This window comes from Balaenoptera musculus, chromosome 18, assembly GCF_009873245.2.
Source record: "Balaenoptera musculus isolate JJ_BM4_2016_0621 chromosome 18, mBalMus1.pri.v3, whole genome shotgun sequence".
In the NCBI taxonomy this organism is placed as follows: domain Eukaryota; kingdom Metazoa; phylum Chordata; class Mammalia; order Artiodactyla; family Balaenopteridae; genus Balaenoptera; species Balaenoptera musculus.
Window position 1 is genome coordinate 57,880,255 of NC_045802.1, and position 21,109 is coordinate 57,901,363.

The 21,109-nt window shown below is 31.0% G+C and overlaps 1 pseudogene; it reads left to right on the top strand.

The window, feature by feature from the left end:
- The first annotated feature begins 163 nt into the window (after positions 1-163).
- LOC118884067 lies at positions 164-3,097 on the top strand (annotated as a pseudogene).
- The last annotated feature ends 18,012 nt before the right edge of the window (positions 3,098-21,109 follow it).

Genomic DNA, 21,109 nt, shown 5'->3' on the forward strand with positions numbered 1-21,109 from the left:
AAATAAACAATTTTATATGCTTCTGACTGAAATGAAACTGCAGAAGTAGATACATTGAAACACTGAAGCAAATGCTTACTCAGGGACACAATTTAATAATGAAGGTTTGTGAGATTAACAGACATGTGGAGGAATTAATCTTAGTAAAGCAACCATCAAAGCAATGTATTCCCTGACTTCAGATAAGGTAAATGGCTCCCAGATTTTGTAGCCTTGAGCTTTTACTATTATTTGATTTGGACTTGTAATACTCACATATTTAGGGACTTCCTAGACTAATACTTTTTAAATGAAATAAAAATTTAAAAATATATTTGAATAAATACAACTAGTACCACGCATTGACACTGGTGAAAGATATCCTCATTTCAGAAATTTCCATGATTCTTGCACATTAAAATATGCTTAGTATGACTTCACAATCATACCTCAACTGATATATAAGAAAATAAGCAATCATAGATAAGCATCTGAAAAAACACAACGTATTAGATACGAGGGCTTGAAAGACTAGACTTTGGATGTTGGAATTGTAACATATAGAATAGGAAGTTATTCTTAAATAAGGCTTTAATGAAATAAAAGCTGGTAGAGGAAAATGAGAAACAGTATGAGATTATCAAAAATGACAAGGGGAGTTTGAAAAAAAAAAAAAAAACCACTACAAATTCTGAAAATGAAAACCAGAAAATTTTTCCATCAAAATTCAAAAGAAAAAGGTCTACTCTTTCAATTGCTGAAAACTTGTTTTGGATGAACTCTCTCACTTAGCATGACTAGATAGGATAAAAAAAAAAAAAAACCACTTTTAATAAACCTCATAGCAATAATGGCGATACTAAAATGTGGGGTCACAGTCTGGTAGAGGAAAAAACAAGATAAGGCTGATATTTGAGGTCATTTTCCAACTTGAGGAAATTATAGATACATAAATATAAGTGACAGCAATAGCTGTAAGGCTCTTTTTCTATATCATTATCCCATTTTCAGAAGTGACATTTGGCTGGAAAGACAAACATTAAAATTCAGGGATAACCAACAAAAAAAGAAGTTGTTAAGCACTCAAATCTTTCACCAAAAGATACACCTTAGGAGCTGAACTGGATATAGATGAACCACAAAGCTTGAAACATAAAAGTGAGTCTTCTTAGTCCCTGGTTGTAACAGGTGATTTGCCACTAGCCTAATGGCTGTAAGGTGAACCTTCATTGCAACAGGATAACAATATCCATAGCCTTACTTTATACCTAAGAGTTTTCATGAATAATGTTCACATCCAGTATTTTAAAAATCTAGTATTAATATCACAGATTTCATCAAACAAGAGGAAAAAAGATGACAATAGAAGCAGAACCAAAAGATATCCAGATACTGGAGTTCACAGATAAAAACTTTTTTAAGTCAGCATTTAATATGAACAAAGAATAAAATATTATGGTAGAGAATTATAATAGATAAGTGGAAACAAAAAATAATCATAAGCAAATTTTAGAAGTGATTAAATTTAGTAACAAAACTCCAAGTTTGTATTTAGCAATAGATTGTACATATATAAAGAAGGAATTAGATAATTAAGAGATAAGCCAAAAAAGGAAAAACGATTACAAAAAGACAACAGGATAGAAGATTAAGGAAGGATCATAAAAAACATGTGACATAGAGTTGAAAGATCTAATAAATGGATAATTGGACTCCAAGAAATGAATGAGAGTGAGATGGATGTAGGAGAAAAGTACAAAAAGCAATATGTAACAGCTAAAAACTGAAGAAGATATCAAGTTACAGACTCAAGAAGCACTTTATATAACAAGCAAGAAAAATATAAAGGGAATTATTCCTATGCCTGCATCATAGTAAAACTAATGAAAGTCAAAGATGAAGAGAAAATATTAAAAGCAGTCAAAGAAAGAGCTTTTTAAAAAAATAAGAACAAGAATAACAAGTGATTTTATAGGAACAATAGAAGCCAAAAGAAAGTGACACCTTCAAATTGTGGTTAAAGAAGATAAATTATGAAAGTAGAATTTTATATTAGCAAAAATATGCTTTAAAATGGATATACACTCAAAATATCTTATAACACTCTAAAACAGAAAGCATTTACCACCAGCAGGTAGAGAACTAATTAGAAAGGGAAACACACAGGAAGATTCAAAGATGGTAATGTTTTATTTCTTAACTTGGGTCATGAGTATTGAGACATTTGCTCTATTCTTTTGTCATTATGTATCACATATATTTTTACATATGAGATATTTTATATTAAAATCAGAGTGAACCTGGTAAAATGTGGCTGGTTCTGCATTTAGAGTTGGTGAGGCAGGGAGCAGGCCACAGCAGCCTGTACCAGATGGACCCCAGAGGGAAGTAGTTGACAAGTGGGCTTCCACTGGTCATTGAGAATAGTTTGCTCCTCCCGTCCCTTCTAAAGAGAGATGAGTTCCTCTTTAACAGTGATCTTTTTAAACATTCAAAGAAGTATATCCCTGAAGTTTTTCATTATGAGCTCTTTAAAAACTGCAGAGAGAGCACTAGGAAATCAGAATCTGAGACAAGCTCCTATGTTGGGGAAGAGAGAGGGAACCAGCAAATGGATCACAGTTAACATTGTGGATTTCTTCAACAAGAGTATTACAGAATTCTGTCCTGAAGAAAGTTGTCTGCTCATGTCTGCATGCCAACATATGAATATCATTTGGCAGGTGATACTAATATTAAAAAGCCAATCAAATACTCTGCTCCAATATACATTGACTACTTGATGACTTTGTTCCTGGTAAGCTGGATGATGAAACATTTTCGTTCTACTATTGGTGTCCTGTTTCCCCAAAACTTTATCTATGGCAAAGACTATTTTAATGTGTCTGTTCAGGGTTTATACCTGTACTTCTCAGCTGCACTTTCATTCTGTAATACAACTGTAGTGTTTATACCTGTATTTATCTGCTGCACTTTCATTTTGTAATGCAACTGTGAGAGGAGACTTAACTCACATTTCCCGTAAACATTTATTTCTTTACTCAGGAGGTCAATCTGATTGATAGGCATAAATTGGCACCAGGAATTAGTTGAGAGGCTTGGATCAAAAGGCAGATAAACACTTCTTCTAGAACATGATTAACACTCTTGCTTCATTTATTACTATTTCTCAATGCTATTTGTTATAGACTAGTGATTCAAACTTTGACAAAACAGGAAAAAAAAGACACCCTATGTCTACCTACTGCTAAAAATGGCTTCAAAGGTAGGTGAGCCCCATAGCTTCTGAGTGAGAACTTAAGAGCACACAAGCAATTCTGAGTTACTACTATGTGTGACCACTTCTGCTGTTGCCATGGAATCACTCTTAATTGTAATATGTGATGACTATCCTGTAGTTTATTAGTTTAGTTATTTTTATAAATTGAAGAAAAATGACTGTCTACTTTAGGTAATATCAAGGGATATAAAGAATTACTAGAAATAATTTTAAAAGTTTCCAAAACAAATTTCCTTAAAAAAAATCAAATAGGTCTTATTCACTTCTGTTTATGAATATAAAAGGTACCTTTAACTTTCTATAACATTTAAAACATTTGTATCACTTTGGATAACCTTTATTCTCATGTTTATATGCCAGTGTTTTATAGATTAAGAATATATATTCATATTTTTACAAAACCTATGATTTTAATTCAGATCATCACAGGGCATTATGATATAGGAGCAACCAAAATTGTTTCTAAAATGACTGAAAATTTTTTAATCTTTATTTGGAATTTTACTAACAAATAAATTGACCTAAATCTTGTGTGTATCAGAAATACATTTTAAGGCTTCTAAGGATGATTTTGTAGATTTTCACTTTTAAAAGCTTTATTAATCAATGTTAACACATGTAGTTTTGGTTAAGGAAGAAAAAATTCTTCCAAAAATTGTGAAAAACTTAGTTTTCAAAGTCAATTTATATGTTGTTTTTCAAATGTGTTTAAATTTCGGTTTGGATAATGAAAGAAAGTGCTTAGTATTTTAATTATTTTGTTTCGAGTTCACTTAAAAAATCACTTCTATACTTGTTTTTATATGACTGAGTCTTTAGTTAAGAGTACTGTGGCATGTAATGTACTAGGGATGTAATTTACAACATAATAAATGTAATTAACACTGCTGTGTGTTATCTATAGAAGTTGTTAAGATAGTAAATCCTGAAAGTTCTTGTCACAAGGAAAACAATTTTTTCTATTTCTTTAATTTTTTATCTATATGAAGTAATGCATGTTTGCTAAACTTGTTGTGGTAATCATTTCATGACGTATGTAAGTCAAATCATTATGCTATACATCTTAAACTTATACAGTTCTGTATGTCAATTATATCTCAGTAAAACTGGAAGAAAAGAAAAAGTACTATGGAAATGGATGAGCTTTATTTAAATAAATATAACCTAACGAAAACTTAAAGAGAACATAATAAAGACCATGAAAGTGAACTAAATTTAAAATATACACACACAAATATTGTTTTAACAGCTCAGTTTAAATATTCCTAATTAAAAGAGTAAAATTATAAGTAATGGGCCAAAAAAAGAGAAAATGAATTAAATCTACATTGTATAGAATTTCATAGCCTTAATGAGCTATATTTAAAACATATTGATAAGTTTTCACGTATATCTACATTGTGAACTAAAATTTAGTTTTTTGAATAAAATCTTTAGATTCCTGAATTTAATAAAAATTCCAGAAGAGGAGATGTTTACTCTCAAATGAAAAATTTTTTCAGTGTGAATGAATTGAATACTAAAAAACAAAGAAAAAAAAAGACCTTTATATATCATCTTAAATATATGGGAATTATAGATGGTAAATCTCTGTGGTGGTTAAAAGTTTATCTTACTCTATGATCTATCACAGGTACTTTTGCTATATGAGGTTAAGATTTTTATATCAATTTATTTGTCTTATTTATGTTCCTAAAACATGTTCTTAATTATTCAAACATTTAAAAAATATTTTATCAGTCATTTTAAATAGAAATTAGTATTCAACTTTAGGAATAATTCATTAAGATATATTTTCTTACTAATTGTGAGATGACTAATGTTTTTGTTAAATTGTTTAAGAATAATATAGAAGCAATTATGTCACCATTCTGAAATAATTTTAACTTAATCATGCACTATTTCTAAATATCTATCTATATGTAAAGACCAATATACCTTTTTATTTGACTCTTTTATTTACTAAACAATCTACTAAATAAAAGTATTTTCAAATAAACTTTTAAAGTATTTTTATATAAATCATAATAATTCCTAATAAGTAAAGGCAATGAATAATTTTCCATTGTCTTTTCTGATGAGAAGGAAGGAATGACAATAGATTTAATACTATATATTAGTATGCTTAATTATAAAGATATTATCACAGCAAAACACATTTGTTATTTACACAGCTAACTAGCCCGTGAATCTTAATATTGGCAGTCTGGATCTTGCAGGAAGAGCATACATACACAAAACCCTCTGTTATTTTGTTTTCCTCTGCAGTTATCTTGACATTAAATTTGTATTTCTACACTCTCCTGTTTCAATTTCTTGTCTCAGCTATTAAGTACAAAGTATGTGAAAAACCAATACTAATTTACATATTATTTGCATCAGTGTATTCTTTTGCCAAATCTTTTTATTTCCCTGAAGCAATATGGACATGTGCCCTATATTTTTCACCAGCTTTATTTGAGTTTCCAGAAGTTACTCTGAGGAATAAGCGGGTGCCTAGTTAGCAGAGATTTTCATATTGTTTGCATCCACTTTTTCCTCAGCTTTCTATTCCCATTGCTTCAGAACTGCAGGGAAATTATGGGCTGAAATGTCAATGTCAGAATTGTTGAAATACAAATAATATTTTCAGAGAAATACCAAAACTAAACTTACTGATGGTGAACCTAAGCTTTCTCTCAAAAAAGGTGTGTTAAGCACTGTGAATCACTGTCAACATTACAGAAACGCTAACACCTGCACCAAATTAAGTGCTAATTGTTTTCTGGAATAATTTCTTGTTAAAGAAAATACAGTACTGATTTAGACATGCTACCCAAATGGGCTTTCTTTGAAGAAAGTTTACACACAGGGTGAAAAAAGATTCCTATGGGATTATTTGCTAATTGACTTATTTTAATAATGAACTTGTGAATTGGGCAGGCTATAGTAAAATATGTGAAAAAATGACAATTCTAAATCTTCATCTCCATCTTATTTTATGCCATATTTTACACTTTTTTCATAATCTACAGGAAAATATATCATCTCTATCCAACCTCATCTTAAATATTCAATATTCCTTCCACATAACACTCCTTCTAATTGGTTATTACCTTTCCAAAGAAAAGTTTGAGATCCCTCCTTCCTTCTCATTTTGTATTAAGCGTTCCCAGTCATAATCAAAGAATAGTTTTACAATGCCAAGTTGATATCCGTATATATTTGAGAATACTCCTGAAAGGAGTATGAGAAAAGAATGCTCAAGATAGAGATGCAAAAGTTAAGATGAATTATTTGTCTTCAAAGTGAAAATATCACTCCTCTCATAAAAATCCTTCAAGGACTCTCAAGTGTGTTCAAATTAAAATTCAAATACTTTGGGATGACATTAAGTAATCTTATCACCTGGTCACTAGCTCTTAACCTTTAGTAAGTACTCCGTTACTTCAACACCCGAAACACCCAAGGACCCAGTCTTGCTTTGTTGTGATGCCTTCATGTCTCACACTCTGGCATATCCTGCTACATTTGCAATTGTGTTTACTGCCTAGAACTGACTGACCCCTAGGATTTTTTCCAGGAAACACTTATTCATCCTGTATAAAACTTATATCTTGTGTCTTACTCTCTTGGAAGCTTTTCTTTTCTTTCTCACTCTGTTAATTCCCATACAGTGTGTTTTATAGTGCATTTTACTTACTGTAATCAGATAACTATAATGTCTATTATACTGAGACATTTTTTTCCACTAGGTTGTCAATACATAGGGCCTGTGCCTCTTTGTATTGTATCTTGGAACCTGCACATAGTATTCACCCAATAAGTAGTTAATTATATTCAAAGTTTATGTTAACCTCCTTACCTTTCATGTTCTCTTATCTTAAAATATCTATGCTTATGATAATTTATGTTATATCCATTATTCAAGTGCAGGCTCACATTTCCCTCCATCACTGACTACTTCAACTTATTATTCCAGTCATCCTTGATGTTTCTCTCTTATATTCTTAGATGTATCTATTTTAAACATTCCAGTGCTTAGCATTTATATATTATCTTCTATTGCTTGATGACTCATATTGTCTTTATTATTAGATTTAAGCTCTTCAAATCAGGAACACAGTACTATGCTTATTATGAGTCTCTAATGGTTTCTAGATCAGAACTAGACCCAAAATATGTGCTCAATAAATATTGATGGGTTTATTAAAAGGGTCAGAGAGAATGAATAGATGATAGTACATGACAAGTCATTTTTTTAGGTGATTTTATACAGGGGAGCAAAGTTTCAGCTGTCTTTTAAAAGTTTCAAATGTTAGGAGACAAAAATAGTGCCCTTGAACATAAGTGATAGACAGCTGGCTGATAATATGATGATGAATCATTTGACATTCTTTTCAATTTCTTCCTTTACAACTCTTAATAAGAATGTGTGCCATTAATCAACAGCAAAGAGTGCTGCATAGTTTGTGGGTGGATCTCAAAAGTAGCCAGATTTTGTCAGAATATTCAAATGATAATATCGTCAATCTACTAAAGGTATACTGCCATGTGGATTGTTAGGATTCTTGATCCAGACATGCAGCAAAGGAAGCACAATATACTATAGGTTTCTATGTTCTCTCTGTAAATGTAGTTGTGTGAAGGCAAGACATTTTCTACCCACTGCCTGGAATCTTTTCTCCTAGTGCTTTCACACAAAATAGGCTTCTGTTTGCCAGTGAGATTTAAGCCTCAAGACCACGACATGTTTTTTTCCCAGCAGTGGCTTTTTATTGCAAGCAGAGCTATCAGCAGTGCCAGCCAAGATAATAGCCCCATGCTGAAAGGTTTCTTCATTGCTGGAACAGCTCTCAGGATATGGATTTTTTGAAGGTTGTCAAAGCAGCGTGAACTTCTAAAGAGATTTTTAAATATAAGAATGGGCATTCTTACAAAAATATGTGTGTTCGTATTTGTTGACGCACATTATCATTTTTATGCAAAATATCCCATAAGGAATATAATCTAATTCTACCACCTGGAAAAGAAAACATGTTATATGTAATGTGTATACTTATATAACATTCTTTCTCCTTATTGTATCATGTTTGTAAACTTTGCTCTAATACAAATAACTCACCCATTATTAAATATTCCTCTGAACTTCTACCTCTTTATTCAAATTTGTAAACCTGAATTTTACAAAATCATGGTTTTTAAAGCTATATCTTCCTAATGTAGCTGTATTTCATTTTATATTTGAAACATGGGGAGTGTTATATCATTTATAATATCTACGATTTAAAAGATTTTTCTGGTATCAAATTCTACATGTGAGATGTACATCTTGAGATACAGATAGCAAATTTGGTAATACAACAACTGACTAGAGTGCTTAGGGTGATACATCTCTACTTTTAAATGGAGGGATGTCTTTTAAGGTGGACTTCTGCCAGGATTGTACTATTGATATTATATATCTAGGACATCCCAGACAAAACCACTCTGCTCATAAGCAGGAACATCATACCCCAAATGATGCAGATGTTAAATAATGTTCAGAAGTCCTGCTTACAAATAACTACATTTCATACGAGTGAAACCAAGTGGTTGAGGTAGACTAAACTGCTATGAAAATAGAACACAAAGTTCATGTTTTTAAGATTAAGTTGTGATATGCCTTTTACATTTTTTCTTGCTTTGAGTTAAAACAGACGATATTCTGTGAAAAACTTTACATTTTTTAGAAGTATTCAATATATACTCCTATTAAGTCTTTTTTTAAAAAAAAAATGTTATTGTTAGGAAACAGCTATTACTGCATGGTCAAATTCCTGATGTGAGAGGAATAGAAATAAGAAAACTAAATTACCTTGAAACCCATGTTTTGAATTTTTTTACTCTAAGTTTGCATGTCTATATTACAATATAATATTAACATATAGATATCATATATCCACTACAGTAGCCAGAAAAACACACTAAACTTATCTATGTAATTAAACATTTTGGGAAGAATTTGAGGTAGATCACGATAAGAGGTATTAGTATGACTTTTTCAGTAATCCATTCGAAAGATATTGCTCCGTGATCCAGTACAATGAATAATAGAGATGAGAGAAATGGATAGATAAATGGGACATTTAAAATTAAAACTGAGAGATGTCATAATTGATAGAATGTAAAACATGAGAAATAGAGGGTCAAAAAAAATGATTTGTTAACTGGGTAGGGTAAAACCATTTATAGTACTATGAGATGTGCTTGGGAAAGGCAAATTTCAGGTCCAAGAGGTCGACTTCAATACTGGAACTATTAGATATAAGCCACATTGATATAAACAACAATTTGTCTTAGGAAAGACAGTTTGCCAAAAGAAAATTAATGTATGCCTATAAACAGCCTCTGACATCTATTGTAGCAGAGATGTCAACTTGACAACTTGTCAGCATAAAGATTGTAAATAAAGCCATGGGATTTAAGAAGATTGAAGATGAGTAGAAGGAGAAGAAAAAAAAAAGCTTAGGAAAAACATTAAGATTTCTAAGAAGACAGAGAGGAGAAGCTAAGTTTAGAGGATAATTAGAACTTCCAGAGGAAAGTAGTGAGTATATTTTCCCAGAAATTTTGTGGAGTGGTATTTCAGCAGAGAGAGAGATCAGTGTACACTCTCCCACAGATCAGGTGCTAGATTTTATTCTACTAGTTTTTACTGCCAGAAACTCATTGAAATTTTAGTGGAGGGCACATCTGGAAGGTTGAATAATAAAGAAATGCATAGGATTGAGGCTTATGTTGTAAGCAGTTCTTTCTGAAAGGTTGTTGAAGGGGAAGAATCAGAAAAAAAAAACAGATGTTGTGTGGGAACTAAAGCTAAACCGAGATGTTGTGTAAATGTGGGTTAAGTCATTCAGATGAAATTATGGTTGTGAAAGAGAGAGAAGCTAGGATATTAAAAGAAAGGAGCAAATAATAAAGATCTGGCTCGAGGAGACTGAATAAGAATGATACCAAGCATAGGAGAAGAGAGTAAGCACAGAAACTATTTAAGAAATGCCAATGTCATTATAGGAAGGAGGGAGGATGAGTGGGTATCCATAGAAGTTGTTTGATTATAGGAACTATTAGGAGTTTAATTCTATTATCTGTTAATTCTATGTGAAGTAAAAGGTAATGGTATCTACTGAGAGTTACTGGGCTCATGAGAGAAATATTTTTTAAAGATAATGGAATATATTTGACATAATAATTGTGCATGAAGTATAGGAATTATAGAAGTTGAGATATAACTTTGATAAATAGCTACTGAATGTCCAGCACACCAAAACACTACTTAAGTCCTCAAGTGATATAATGATACACAGCATAATTAGAAGTATCTCTGTCCTTCAAAACTATGTAATTTGGCTCCAGGGATGAACTTAAAGGAGGATATGTGCTGTGATCTGAGAATTTAATTCACTTGGTAGGAAAGAAAAAGTGGATCAGTGCCTGAATTGGATGAGTGTACGACCTTAGTGGTGGAAGACAAATGGAATTTAGCTAGATGAATCTAGAATATTAAAAAGTAACAGCTTATATGAAGAAGCATCGAGGTGAGTAAAGAAGTTGGGCTTAATGAAAGAATAAAGAGAAAGAGAAAGGGAGGAAAGAAAGGAAGAAACAAAATTGTGTGTATATGTATTTGTGTCACAAGACACTTAAGAATTAGGGCAGAAAATGTCAGCAAATAAAAGTTTTTACTAATTGTTTTAAGTTGAGTTTAACAGCTTGAACCAACATAAAATCAATAAAGAACCAGAATTATAGGTTAATGTAGTAAGCGGAGTTATTAATTTTGATTCAATTCACCAGATTTTGATGAAATTTAAGTGGAACAAGCTCAGAAACAAGGAGACTCATCCTGGAACTTCCAGGTGAGAGATGGTGGGAGCCTAAAGTTGGGAAATGTGAGCATGGAAAATAGATACATTTGAGATATTTTAAGGAGGACTAGGTGAGGTGATGTGTTGACTCAGGAGAACACAGTAAGACGGCACCAAGGATGAGTCTAATGGCTTGTTTATTACTGGTCAAAAGCTGATACCACACACTAAATAAGACAGAGCATATTTTGGAAGACAGTTATGAGTTAAGTTTTGGACACACAATGATTGATGTTCCATGTGAACATACAAAGATTAAACTTGATGATTTGGGGTTGGAATTTTTATTTTGCTTTGGTGGATTTTTAATTTGTTTTTTGTTTTTACCCAAACAACATATTCTATTTCATTATGGAAATGGATTGTCAGGATTACTGAAATATAGTCAGCCCTGCATACCTGATGGGTCTGAGATTCAACCAACCACAAATCAAAAATATTTAAAAAAATTCCCGAAAGCTCCAAAAAGCAAAATGTGAATTTTCCATGTTCTGGCTATTATTTATATAACATTTACATTCTATTTACATTACTTATATAACATTTACATTGTATTTGGTATTATAAGCAATCTAGAGATAACTTAAAGTATATGACTGGAAGTATATGACTGGAGGATGTGCATAGGTTGTATGCAAGTATCAATACTATGCCATTTTACATAAGGAAATTGAGCACCCATTGATTTTGTTATCCAAGGGAAAGTCCTGGAACCAATTCCCCTGGGATACTGAGGGATGACTGTATTTCATCTTGTCCAATTAAAAGTTTGATATTTTCTGTTATACTGATTTTCTTTAATTTTTTCTTTTCTTCATTTTGCCAATTATTCTTTCCAGAGATATGTGTCATTCATTAATGCAGCTTAATATATATTGAAACCTATTTCCTTGCGCCTAAAAAATTATTTTAAATTTACCATATAATTTTTTTAATTTTTAAAATCATAAGTTATTCCAGTGACAGTATCAAGTAAATTTTCCTATGAAAGATAAAGAAATAGATATGCTCAAGTTTTTTAACCATTTTTATTTTGTATCATTCCCTGGAATTTTATATTCTGGTTATTATCAAATTTTATATTTTTATTCAATACTCAAGAATATAATTTCTATTTATATTCAACATGTAATCTATATTACAAATATCTATACAATGTAGTATAAATTTTTTATATTTGAGATTTTTAAAATATATATTCTATTATTTCTTCCAAATTGTTATTTTGAGATGAAAAGCAATAACTTACCACCAAAAGTTAAGAAATATTAATATCAGTTGTATTTACATGAGTTAACCTTGAATAAATAATGTTAAGTGGAATATGTTAGACATAAAAGGATGCAGTTTATTTGATTCCATTTATATGAAATAGCCACAAATGGTAAATCCCTAGAGACAGAAACAGATTAGTGGTTACCAGGGCCTAGGAGGCAGATGACATTTGGGAAGTGACTGGTAACGGATATGAGGTTTCTTCATGAGGTGATAAAAATGTTCCAAAAATAAATAGTGATGATGGTTGCATAACTCTGTGACTATGCTAAAAACCACAGAGTTGTACACTTTGAAAGGATGAAAGGGAGGTATATGAATTATACTCAGTAAAGAAAGTTGTTTTAAACAATGTAGAAAACATTACAGGTAAGGTTGTAAGATCCTTTGTAGATACCATCAGTCCCTTTCCTTTTCCTTCCTCTATAGTTTTTTTTTTTAATTCTTAAGCTTCATAATAGTTATGTGTAACTGTATATACTATTATTTTGTGTTTTTGTTTAATTCACAAGTCAGTTTTCTTTATCAAGTTTCATTATTCTATTTTTTTCTCCCCTGCTATCATGTTGGGCTAAACAGTTTTCTGTGTAAAGATTTTTCTTTTTCTAGTTTTGAGCCCTATTTTATTTCTACTGCTAATGACCATAATTTTCCTAAATATTTTAAATTATATTCAATATCTCAATTTCCTTTTAAATGATGCAATACTGTTTAAACTCTTCAAATTGCCTTGGGACAATGTCTCTTTTCAGTGTTTCATATTATATTTATTTTGTTATATCCAACTTGTTTCTATAGCAGAAAAATAGGTATATATTTTTTTCATTAATTTCCTCCTTAGGTTACCAAAAAGTTGTATCTTTGTGGTTGTTCAAAATTATTGTTTCTTTTATCCCAGTTCTGCCTATGGGGTTCAGATGATTTGTTGTTATTGTTTTCTGTTCAAAAATATCCTTTAATTTTATCTTAATTGAAGACTTTTGTGGAAGAAACTCTCTTCATCTGCCTATCATCTATCTATCTATCTATCTGTCATCTACATTGCTATGCTTCATAAATTACATTTTAACTAGGTACCAAATTCCAAGTTACAATTATTTTCCTTAAATGTATTATTCTAATTTATGATAAGAAGTTACCTGTCAGCCAGGTTATATAAAATGTTTCTCTATGGTAATATGTGTTTGATTTATTGCAGTTTTTTTAATTTTTGTTTTTTCTTTGAGAATATGTGATATCACCATTATAAGTCTAGCATTATTTTCCTTCTCATCCTTCTCCTTAGTCTTTGTGATTTTTTTCAATCCATGTATTTATGTACTTTTAAAAAGTTCTCTAAAATACTCTAATAAGAATTTCAAATAATGCCTCTCCCGCATTAATTATCCTGTTTTTCTGGAATTCTCATTAGGTATATTGTGAAATTTCTCATTCTAGCTTTAATATTTTATAATTTCTTAATCATAATCTGTATCTTTTTACCCCACTGTTGCTATACACTGTGCTGCTCTGTCTACTTAGAGTTTTATTTTTCTACCAATATCTTTATTTCAGTAACATAATTTCCTTTTTTATATATTTCCATTTTTTCTAACTTCCTTACAGGACCATTTTTTCCTAACTTCCTTTTCAAACAGGGCCACTTCTGCTCTTTACTACTCCTAATACTGATAGTATTGTGACTTTTTAGTTTCTACACAAATTAATTAACATTCCTCCATCATTGTAAGAGCTTTTTACTATATCAATTATTTTCTTTTATTGAATTTCTTATACGATGAAGTATGTATTTCTTTGAATTTTGTAGAGAAGCAAAAATACATTTGTTATGAGAATACATAACAACGTACATTTGTATTCTTTTGCTAATTATGTACATTTTGCTAATTATGTACATTTTTTTCAACTGTAATATTTCTTTCAACTACAACAAAATACTTTCTCACTTTTTTTAAGCCACTCACTCATTTTGTAAAAAATAGGTATCCCCAGATCTGCTTCTTGCCTAATAACATCTTTTATCATCTAACATAACTATAGATTACTACTCTCAGGTCTTCATGCAGAAGGCTCATTAAAGTGTACAGACTTTCCTGATATCTGTTATTAACATAAATAATTCATGAAATACTCCAAACTTCAGACTATCTCATTTACACAATATCAGAAAATGGGGAACTTGCCTACTTGGTGATTTCACATTCAGAATATGACACTCAACCTCATCTATTCACTCCATATCAAAATTATACATCTTGAAAGTATAATTCCAGAATGGATGCACCAAAGGATATCAGTGTGAATGTGTGGGATAAGTCAGAAAAAAGAGTGATCAAACCTTCCCCACCTTTAGTTGGATATTCATAGTGGTGGGTGAATGGGAATATTTATTACAGCTAATCTTTCTAGCCAACACTATGCATTTTAATTTTTATCACTTTATTACCATCAATTGGTCCTTATGAGTAACAGATTACTGAATAAAATTTCTTATTTCAGAAGTTAGTGAATATTGTGTCACTGTCTTTACATTCTAAATATTTAGGTATTGGCAGATGAATCCTGATTTCATTTGTATAAAATCTAACTTAGAACTCTTCTATCATATAGTTTCTTTTTGATATGCTTTTGCTATATATAATTTTGTTGTAATTTTATTATATATTTTGACAGGAGTTGCATTTGTAACAATACTTCCTTCTTAAGGCCCATATGGCTTATTGCCTTTCTTAGGATGTACTATGCGAGCTGCAAAAGTGTGCTTCAGAAAATGAGATTTTGATATATCTGCAAATTACATTAGTTGTGTTTCCTGTCAAGGACAGCTAAGAATTCCTGAAAAGATTATTACTTGGGTCACTTGTGTCTTCTAAACACAAAAAAAGTTTTAATGTTCACACTGAAGATAGATTATTTTCCCCAAAGTACCGTTTTTACAGTTGCAATGCCTTTTAGTTCTTAAACCAGGAAATTAAAGCTACCTAGCTGAACAAAATTAAAGCATTTTCTTTATAATCATTCTGCCTTAAATTATTTCAAATAAAAAATTAAAATATGATTAAATACAACTACTACTTCAATATACAACTAAAGAAAACATGTAATTCTGCTAAATCTTTGTAGTTATTCTTCTTTAACAAACTTTATATAATTTCACTTAAGCTAAAATTCCTATGGATATCTTTCAGAACATAGTGATCAAGAAAGAGATCATAGAAACATCAAGAAAGCAATGCCCATGTACAAGTGTAGTTGTTTACTCTGAAGGATGGATTCCAAGAAATGGAATTGTTGGAAGAAAGTGTAAATGTATTTTTAATTTTTGTAGAGGTTGCCATATGGCTTTCTAAGATTTTTTTTTTAACAATTCACATCTCTACAAGCAATGTAGGAGTGTACTTTTTGCCTACATTCCTGCTGACAATAGTTATCACTCATCTTAATTTTGTCAGTGTGATAGGTATAAACTGATAGTTTATGCTTACTTTAACTTGCATTTCTCTTACCAGGAATGCATTTCAACATCTTTTCACATTTGAATTTGAGTTTGAATTTGTTGGTCATTCGGATTTGCTATAATGTGACTTGTATTTTCACATTCCTGCCAATTTTCCTATTACAGGTTCTGCCTTGTTCTTGTGACACACCTTGTCTTTTTATTGCAAATGTTTTTCTTAAAGTAAATCTTTTGTTAATCTGCTCATTTTAGTTACTATCATGATATTTTTCTGTAACAAAAAAGGTCTTCATTTTAATTTATATCAATTATATTTTTTCAGTTAAGAGTGTATTTCCTCCTCTAAGATTGTATATGCACGCTAAGGGATTTTTTGGCTGGCTTTGTATTTTTTTGTATTTAAAACACCTATAATTTATTTTTGTATTCTAAGATGTACAACCAAATTTATACCATTAATTTTATTAAAAATTGCTTCATTTTTCTTGCACCACTTGCAGTTGGTGTTACTTCTTAAAGCATTCAGTAGAATTATCTGCCCCTGAAGATATTATTTGGGGGCATATTTTTAACTAAAAATTCAACTCTCCTAATATTTATAGGGCTTTTCCAAATATATATTTCATATTGAGAAACTTGTGATAGTATTTACTTTTCTTGGAATCAATGCCTTTTAACTTAACTGTCAAATTTATGTGTTTAGAATTGTTTGTAGCAATAATATAACATAATAACATAATCCTTTTTATGTTTCTATGGTCCTAATGCCATCCTTTACTTTATTCCTAGTGTAATTTCTGCCTTCTTTTCTTTACTATTAGTCTTCTTAGAGGTTTGTCAACTTTATTGACTTTTTCAAAAACCAGCTTTCTTTTTCATTTTCCTTTTCTATGTTTATTTTCTATAATCAATTTCATTAAGTTCTGCTTTTGTTTTTATTATTTTCTTAGTTCTATCTGCTTTGCATTTTTTGGTTTTTTCTTGCTTTTGAAGTGGGAATTTAGATTGTTGATATATTTATTTTTTCCTAATTTAAGTCTTTAGTGACACAAAGTTCTCTCTCAACATTGCCTTAACAATAGCCCATAGACTTTGGTAATATTTTAAATTTATTTATTTAATTTATTTTTATTTTTGGCTGCCTTGGGTCTTCATTGCTGCACGCGGGCTTTCTCTAGTTGCGGTGCACGGGCTTCTCATTGTGGTGGCTTCTCTTGCTGTGGAGCACAGGCTCTAGGCATTTGGGCTTCAGTAGCTGTGGCACATGGGCTCAGCAGTTGTGGCTCGAAGGATCTAGAGTGCAGGCTCAATAGTTGTGGTGCACGGGCTTAGTTGTTCCGCAATGTGTGGGATCTTCCCAGACCAGGGCTTGAACCCGTGTCCCCTGCATTGGCAGGTGGATTCTTAACCACTGTGCCAGCAGGGAAGCCCAGCCTTTGGTATTTTTTTATGCTTATTTTCATTCAGTTCAATGTCTTGTTTGATTTCTTTGAAACTTCCTCTTTGACCAATAGATTATTACTAGTTGGCAATTATAAATGTAGATGCTATAAGCATTCTTATTGAGGTTGTGTGCACATAAGTTTTCAACCCATTTGTGTAAATACCCAAGAGCATCCTTCCTTGATCATATTGTATGACTATGTTTTGCTTTGTAAAAAACCATCGAAACATCTTCCAAAGTGGCTGTACTATTTTTCACTCCCACCAGCAATCTATCAGAGTTTCTGTTGCTCCATATGCTCATCAGTGTTGGGTTTTGCTAGTGTTTTGGATTTTAGCCATTCTGATAGGTATATAGTGGTATCTCATTCTAATTTGCAATTCCATAATGTCATATGATATTGAAAATTTTTGTATGATTTTTTGTAATCTATCTTCTTTGGTTCAGATATTTTGCCCAGTTTTAAATTGGGTTCTTTTCTTAATTTGAAGCTTTAAGCGTTCTTTACATATTTTGATCAACAGTGTTTATCAAATATGATTTTTTCCAAATATTTTATCTCAGTCTGTGTTTTATTATTTTATTCTGTGGACAATGTCTGTTGGAGAACAGAAGATTTTAACTTTAATAAAGTCTTATCAATTTTTCTTTCATAGATTATGCTTTTGATGTTTTATCTTAAAAGTTCATCATAACCAAGGTCTAGATTTTCTCCTATGTTATATTCTAGGATTTTTATAGTTTTGTACTTTAAAAATTAGTGGCAAATTTTAGGAAACATGTAAAGTTTGTGTCCAGGTTTATTTTTTTGGCCTTTCCCCAAATGTTCCAGCACCATTTGATGAAAGGACTATCTTTTCTCCATCGGTTTGCCTTTGCTCCTTTTTGAAAGATCAGTTTATTATTTGGGTGTGGGTCTATTTCTGGCTCTCTTTTCTGTTCCATTCATCTATTCACTTATTTTTCTTTCTTTCTCATAGCACACTGCCTACATCACTGCAGTCTGAAGTCAGAAAGTGTCAGTCCTCCAACTTTGAATTTCTTAAACATTATGATGGCTACTCTGCTCTTTTGCTTTTGATATAAACTTTAAAATCAGTTCATTGATATTCGTAAAGTAACTTTCTCAGATTTGGATTAGCAGTCCAACTTTACCCTGAGAACCTGGTATGGCTCCTGAAGGTAAAACCCACAAAGGCCCTCCTTAGAGTTTTTAACTCTCAAATTAGTCTACACGAAGTCTTTGGTAATTCATTAAGTACAGCTTCAAGTGTTCCTTCCACACTAGTTTCAGATGCAGGTTTTGGCTCCAGGTATGCTGTGATTCTCTGTATCTGCCTGTCTGTCCAGTTTTCAGGGCAACTGTTTGCCTGTGACCTTAATTATCTGATGGATTTTAAAAGAGCTGTTGGTTTTCACTTTGTTCAGTATTTTTTTTTTTTTTTCATGTTGTGACGATGAGGGTGATTGCTTCCAGGCTCTTTAGATGTTGTATTGGAAAGCAGAAGTCCCATATGACCATGTTATTTTACTTTCTATTTAAAGAAAAAGATTTTCCTCCTGTTTCATAAAATATACCCTACAACTATAATTTGTACATTGAGTTTATGATAAAAATACTTTGTTTTTAAGTTAGTAACTCTCCTCAGTTCAGTTTTTTCTTCATTGTGTTCAGTATATTTTTATTCTCTTGGAAAATGTCCAGTCTCACTTATCAGTTCATTCTTTTAATCATTTATAATCCATTCCTAAATTATTTTTAGACAGATTTAAATGGAAGCATCCTTAATATTACATGTTTCTAAAAAAAAAGTATGATAATTCCTGAAATTCAACTGTTGGCTGTATAAAAATATAATTTATGGAATGATCTAGATCAGGGATTTACAAGCCATAGCCCATGAGTCAAATCTGGTCTACCACCTGTTTTTATAAATAAAACGTTATTGGAATACAGCCACCTTATCTGCTTATAATTGTCTGTGGCTGCTTCCACATTATGGCATTATGGCATTATTGCTTCTGTTGTGACAGAAGCCAAATATCCCCAAAAGCCTAAATTATTTACTGTCTGTCCTTTTAAAGATAAAGTTTGCTGATCCCTGATGTAAATAATAATCATTGATCATGGAAAGTTTGCCAAAAAAACAAATTGAAATGAAAAGCATATTGTTTTAAACAGAACTGTCACTTCAAATTTTGTTATACCAGTATTATTCAATCTTGTATAGAATATAATTCTTGGCCTGATTTAAAAATTATGCTAAAGCAAACTAAATATTAAAACAAAATGTTACTAGTTCAAAATTAAACATTTTTTGTTTTTTATTTATTTATTGTGATATAATTGACATATAACATTATATTAGTTTTAGGCATACAACATAATGATTTTATATTGTTAAACACTCACCACCATAATTCTAGTTAACATTTATCACCATAGAGAGTTACAAATTACTTTTTTCTTGTGATAAGAACTTTTACTGTCTATTCCCTTAGCAACTTTCAAATATACAATAACATATTATTAACTATAGTCACCATGTTGTATATTACACCTCATGATTTAATTATTCTGTAACTAGAAGTTTGTATCTTTTGACCACCATAAAATAAATTATAAATAACATGAAGTTTAAAAAAATATTGTTGAAATTCTCAAAATGTGAATATTTTGTATGTAATTGTCAGAAATTCAGCTACAATTTCTTCATTTATTTACATCTGCCAAATTTGCTAAAAATGACTAATGTAATGGCTTATAATGTATATCACAGATGCTGAATTTTTTTCTTTCTGTGATGGCTATTTTGCCAGATTTTGGCACAATTAAGTTTGTAAAAGTGGCTGAGCTTTAGTGTGATAGACACTTGAAATGTCTCATTGGATGGTATGTCATACTAATTATGATATTAATTAATATCATAATCAATATGATTACTATCACATTAATAATTAATATCATAATTAATATGATATAATTATGATATTAATAGCATTTTAATAGCATTTTATACTCACATGCCTAGCATATTTTTATTACTGATTTTAGAAGACAATGAAAACAAGCAAAACATCTGAAACTGGAGCTCCGAAAGAAAAAGAAAAATCACACATTCACTCAGCATTTTGGAAATATTCCCAAGAGACATTTAATTGGACTCCTGCACTAAACTTCTTATCAATGTACCAATATTTGTTTTAAAGTTACATGAAAGAGAGCTTATAATATTTTATTCATTCAGCATTTGTCACACATTTTCTGGTTTCCAGTCTTACTAATCTATTTTGAGTTGATTTATGTTTAGAGTGTAAGTTAAGGGTCCAGTTTCATTCTTTATCATGTGGCTGTCCAATTTTCCCAACAGCATTTATGTAGTTAACCGAAATTTCAATTCACTTGATGATTACCTTATTTTTAAAAACATTTAAAGTGCAAGGTACTTCTCTGTGGCATATGTCAGCTAATAGGACATGAGATATCTCCTTGTTTAATGTACTCTAAAAGGGGTCACCCTACATATCAGCAAATTTCAGTTAATTGGTGGGAGTAAAGTACCATATAAACTGCTAATTCTTTATAAACCAACAGATTCAGATATAATTAGCTAATAGATCAATATCTGTAATTACAACTTGAGGCCCTACATGTAGCTGTTGCACTTCTGCTTTGGTAATGACCTCTTTTCACATTCTCTATTCTCCATGGGTTTTTGAGAATTCTGAGTAGTGAAATAACTGTAATTGTCTCTCCCTCTTCAATCAGCAACTCCAACTTAACC